This window comes from Eutrema salsugineum, unplaced genomic scaffold (assembly GCF_000478725.1).
Source record: "Eutrema salsugineum unplaced genomic scaffold, Eutsalg1_0 scaffold_5, whole genome shotgun sequence".
In the NCBI taxonomy this organism is placed as follows: domain Eukaryota; kingdom Viridiplantae; phylum Streptophyta; class Magnoliopsida; order Brassicales; family Brassicaceae; genus Eutrema; species Eutrema salsugineum.
This window is the reverse complement of record NW_006256612.1, coordinates 1433287-1439286: the sequence shown is the minus strand read 5'-3', so window position 1 is coordinate 1439286 and position 6000 is coordinate 1433287.

Here is a 6000-nt window from a genome sequence, read left to right as displayed (position 1 = left end):
CACCACTTTCTGATCCTCTCTCTATCGCAGCTTGGTAGGAGCTCTTCAATATCTGACGTTTACCAGACCAGATATTACTTTTTCTGTTCAACAGATATACTTGTTTATGCATGACCCTCGGGAAACTCATTTTTCGGCCCTCAAGAGAATTCTCCGTTACGTTAAAGGCACCATTATGCATGGTCTTCGACTTCACTGGTCCACTACTTCTGGTTTGATAGCATATTCTGATGCAGATTGGGTTGGGTGTCCAAGCACTTGTCGTTCTACTTCTGGTTTTTGTGTCTTTCTCGGAGATAATCTTGTTTCATGGTCTTCTAAGCGCCAGCCAACTATCTCGCGATCTAGTGCTGAGGCAGAATATCGCGGCGTTGCAAATGCGGTCGCTGAAACGACATGGCTTCGTAACCTCTTGATGGAAATGCATATCCCTTTGCAACATGCAACAATTTTCTATTGTGACAACGTTTCTCCCATATACTTGTCATCTAATCCAGTCCAACATCAAAGAACTAAGCATGTGGAAATTAATATACATTTTGTTCGAGAAAAAGTGGCAATTGGTGATGTATGTGTCCTTCATGTCCCTTCAGCTCAGCAATATGCAGATGTGTTCACAAAGGGACTCTCCTCGTCATTTTTCCTTGATTTTCGGAACAGTCTAAGTGTTTGTTCTTCTGTCATTTCGACTGAGGGGGAGTGTTAAGTAAGATGAAATCTCGATAGAGTTAATATACGGAAAGATACGATAGATACAAATCTATCTTTATGTATATCTCTAATATTATGATAAACTCATGTACTCTGTATATATAGTCCTCCTATGAATATGAATACAATGATCTCTACAGAGTTTTCTCAATTTACAGAATTTTCCAAAGAAACAATGGCTGCCCAAGGTCATTGTGAGGAGGGATAGATTATGCTAAAATCTTAGCTTTTCATAATCCCTTCTTTTAAAATCAAATTTATTTACATTGCCCAGCAAAAACTTCATGCCCTCGACACCTCAAGTTTATTTACATTGCCCAGCGAAAACTTCATGCCCTAGAGACCATTGAAGTTAAGGTCTAACTGCTCCAAATGAACAAAATTGTGAGGAACAATTTCATAACATGTACAAATTTTGCTCTTTCTGTACATATATAGACCACTTGAGTAAGTCCATGCTATTGATACGATCTCCATGTCTATTCTGTCCCATATGACCCTGAAAAAAAATCACCTTAATCAAGAATTGCAATAATCTTAAAGATAATAGTATGTACCAAATTCTTGAAATATATTTGTGTATGCCTTGTTGATAGTAAAAAAAATAACATGAAAATTCACTATGGAAATCCATCTCAGAAGAACTTGAAGTATATCACAAACATACAAATTATAGCAAAAAACAGTCATTAATGTAAACCAAATTAAGTCAAGAACAAACTTTTGAATATATAGGGGAACTTTTCTAACAAAATCCAAATCTTAAAACTTATGATTCTGAAACAAAAATCACAAAGTAGGGAAATTGATTCAAGAACAATATCAAAATCCAAATTAAAAATCAAGACGAATGGTTCCCCAAACAATTACTACAATTTTTACATTTTATTGCAGCGAACATTTTGGAGAATTGTTTTTTACTAATGAAAGCAAAATTCAGAAACAAAAACAAAAAATCGATTCAGGAACAACATCAAAATCCAAACTAGTGTATACTTTTCTTTTCAAATAACTTGTAATTATATTTAAATATTTTCTGCAAAAAAAATCTATCACGTGAATCATATTTGCAAATTTACCATTCACTTAGGTGAAATAAAGATCAACTATGCACCCACATTAACCTGGAATATAACCTTTTACTCGTGTATAAATTTTATAATCCATATAAAACTATATAATTATCAAACTTACCTCGTTTTGAACAATTTTTAAAATAAAATCTTATATAAAAAATGGCTAACTCTCTCCATATGAGTGCCACATCAGCATTTTAGAGTTAATATGGAGATGACATTTGTCCATTTAATTTAAAAAGTTACAATTTTTTTTTAAAAAAAATATTAATAAATTTTAATATTAAGTTTTCAACGATTCAAAGAAAATGAATTTTTTTTTTATTAATTGATTCTTAAATGACAGTTATGTAAATAATTAATTACATAATTAATTGAAAATATTGATGATTTTTTTTGTTGAAACTCTTGATTTTTTTAATAATATTACAGTTTAAATTGATTGATTTATAATTATATACTAACACAGAATAAATGATGATTATATTTTTTGTTTGGAAAATAAAAAAATATATCAATTTGAAATAATTGAAGAAAAAAACTACACTGCAGATATTCTCATAGTCTTATATAAAAAAGAATGTCAACTCTCTCCATATGAGTGCCACATCATCACTTGAGAGTGAATATGAAGATGACATAATGTCATACTATTTTAATTAAAATTTATATTTTTTAAATAAAATTAATTACTAAATCACTCAAACAAATTAATTTTTTTTATTAATTAATTCTTAAATAATATTTATGTAAATATTGTTGGAAATCAATCCAAAGTCTCACATCGGAAGTTGAGACCAATATAGTCTAATATATAAGTAATGTTTTCAATTAGTATGAGGCCTTTTGGGAAGGAGCCCAAAACAAATCCGTGCGGATTTTGCCAGTTAGGCCCAAAGCGGACAATATCATACTAATTGGGGGAGTTGGACATCAGGACATGGGATTGGAAAATTGGAAAAGCCCAATAATTATGTAAATATCAAACAAGAATTTATGTTATAATAATTAAAAATATTGATTGGTTTTTGTATAAACTTTTAATTTTTTTAATGATATAATATTTTAAATTAATTGATTTAAAATAATATACTAACATATAATAAATAATAAATGATGATTAATTTTTTTTAGGAAAATATTCAAATATACAAATCTGAAATAGTTTAAGTTTTAAAACCAGCATGTAATGTGCAGATATTCATCTGTAAAAGTTACACTCGAACCCAGAGAATATGATTCCCGCCAATTATGCCATCGAAGATACGTAAACAATTTCCAACACGTATATTTATAACGCTATTTAACATAATACTTTTCTCAAACCGTTGATGAGATATCAACCAAACAATTTTTTTTTTTTACTGTTACCTAGATAAATTAAGTACGATAGCAATGGACCAATGGTTGTGGTGCATTCACAAAGACAATTGAACATAATTTTCTCCTCCTTGGTGAAATTATCCCTGAAGTACTAAAATTTCAATGCTTTCAGATAGGCCGAAGATTGAGAGCCAGTCAAGCACTACAGGGATGAAAGGGTTTATTAAAAATATAATTTTGCATCCTCTTATTGTGGTTGCCCATCGACGAATCCAATCAAAACCCGAGAAGAATTGGAGCACCAATAATTATTCAGTAATAGAAGAAAATCAATGGAGAAAAAGCTTTTAGAAATGCAGCAGAAGCTTTACGCTCAGGCTAGACTTGGATATAGATATATAGTTGTCTGATACATTACAAAAAGCTACGTTGGTTCAGTTGGGCAGCGTTTATGCTACTTTTAGATTAAGGGTTCAAATCTTTATTTCACATTCTTATGCTTTTAAAATTTTTTTTTCAAATCTTCACTTTACAATCTTTATTTTAGTTTCGATCATCTTTACATAGTCTTACATGGATTATAAAATCTATATACGACTGAGGTTATATTTCAAATTAATTTATGGGTGAAAAGTTAACCTACATTTTTTTTAAAGTAAAGGGTTTATTTTCAAAATCTGATTAATGTGACAAATTTTTTGCAGAAAACTTTTTGACATATCGAGTCAAAGTTGGAATCACTTCCATCTCCGTCTTGAAAATGTGTAAAGATTTTATGTATATTTTCGTATATAATTTATAATATGATTTACTTTGTTTAGATCTATATATTTATATACATTTTAGGTTTATATATCTTTACTTTATTAAAATCTGGAAAAATGATAGCTAGCTATATGAACTATATATACTCCATCACATGGCTACACATGCAGTGATATACATAACAACATATATGAATTAACAAAAATTATGTGATTAACATTATAAGCATATCAGGAGTTGACGGAACAGTGTACCGGAGGAAGGATTCCGGCATACTATAAATTTATGTATCAAAAACTATATGACTATATCATTAATGTACCCAGAACTACACAATGTATAATTAATATATCCAAACATGATGAATAATTAATTTATCTAGAACTATACGATAATGTTATATGTAGCTTGATACATAAACAATAATCTTGACATATAAAAACAAAACTAAAAATTTGGACTAACTGTTACAAAAAATTTGGACTAAGTGACTATTGTTACAAAAAAATTTGGATGCGCTACCATTTCGTTATTATATAATGGCGTAAAAACCTGTTGTCACTAATCATGGCAAAATTATTACAAAATATATAATCACAAATATTGTTACAGATTTGCGATTAAACCTAACAATTAAATTATACTGCTTTTGTTCCTTAATAGATGTTTTAGAAAAAAACATATATATATATATATATATATATATAATAAGAAAAAAATTTGAACTTGATTATTAAATGCATTATTTTTTATTAGCAATTTTTATAACTTCAAACCAATAAATTTTCAATAAATCCAATTAATTTTCTTAAAATTTCCAATTTATCATCATTAACTAACCTATAAAAATTATCTATAAAATCTGTTAATAAGGAATAGAGTTTCTAGTGATTTTACATTGGCTGCTTGAAATTCTGTAATTTCACTTTTATTTGTCTTTGTTTAATTTGTTGTGTTTGTTATTGTTTTTATGCATTTCATCTAGAAAGCTCTCGTCATGTCTGTTAAATACCAATACCGAGTCCTTTGTCTACCAAGTGTTTGTTGTGATTACTGAATGATTTTCATCTGTTCACGAATCTATAAAATGGTGAGATTTCTCGACTTTATTTACATTTTGAATTGGTGATTGTTGTAGGATCATCTCTAATGTTTGTAAATGAGTCCTTTGTTACTCTTTATGTATAGCATTGTCAACTCGTATTAACTGATTTTTAGTTTTTTTTTGTGGTGTATATGTCAAGATTATTGCTTACGTATAGCATTGTCAATTAGTGTTGTATTCAGCTACATATAATATTTTCGTGTAGTTCTGGATATATGAATTATACATCATGTAGTTCTGGATACATTAATTATACATCGTGTAGTTCTAGGTACATTAATTATATAGTCGTGTAGTTCTTGATACATAAATTTATAGTGTACTGGAATCCCTCCTTTGATACACTGTTCCATCAACTCCCTATATATTTATGATGTTAATCACATAATTTTTGTTAATTTATAGATGTCACTATGTAGATTATATAGTTCGTGTAGTTAGCGATGCATTAATATAGTTTGCATTTGTAGCCATGTGATGGAGTATAGTTCATGTAGCTAGCTATTATTTTTTCTTAAAATCTGGATTCAAAAAGATTTCATATCTTGGATATATAAACACATGCATGTGTTTAGAATCAAACGTTAAGAAATAATATAAAGTGATAACTCGTTCTCATGTGTTTTCAAGTATTATAAATCTTATTAGATAAAGCTGAATCTCTCAACGTAAACATGACATGTAAGATAATATTACTCACGAAATCATGATATATATATTATCGTTGATTTAGATCATAATATATGTCAATGCATTAGTATTAAATTTTCAATTTAAATAGAAACTATTAAAATAAAAAAGTAGAATAAGAGAAAAAAAAACAGAAACTACGAAATAAAAAATATAAAATATAAAATCTTTAATTTATAATATGTTTTTAAAATTTTAAAAGATTTTATCAGAATTTCATTTAATAAAAAAGAAAAATATCAAATTTTTTATGTTTTATTAGCATATGAAGTGAGTTACAAAATATGATCGTTAGAGCATCTTCAAAGTGGGGTGTTTATACATGGGTTA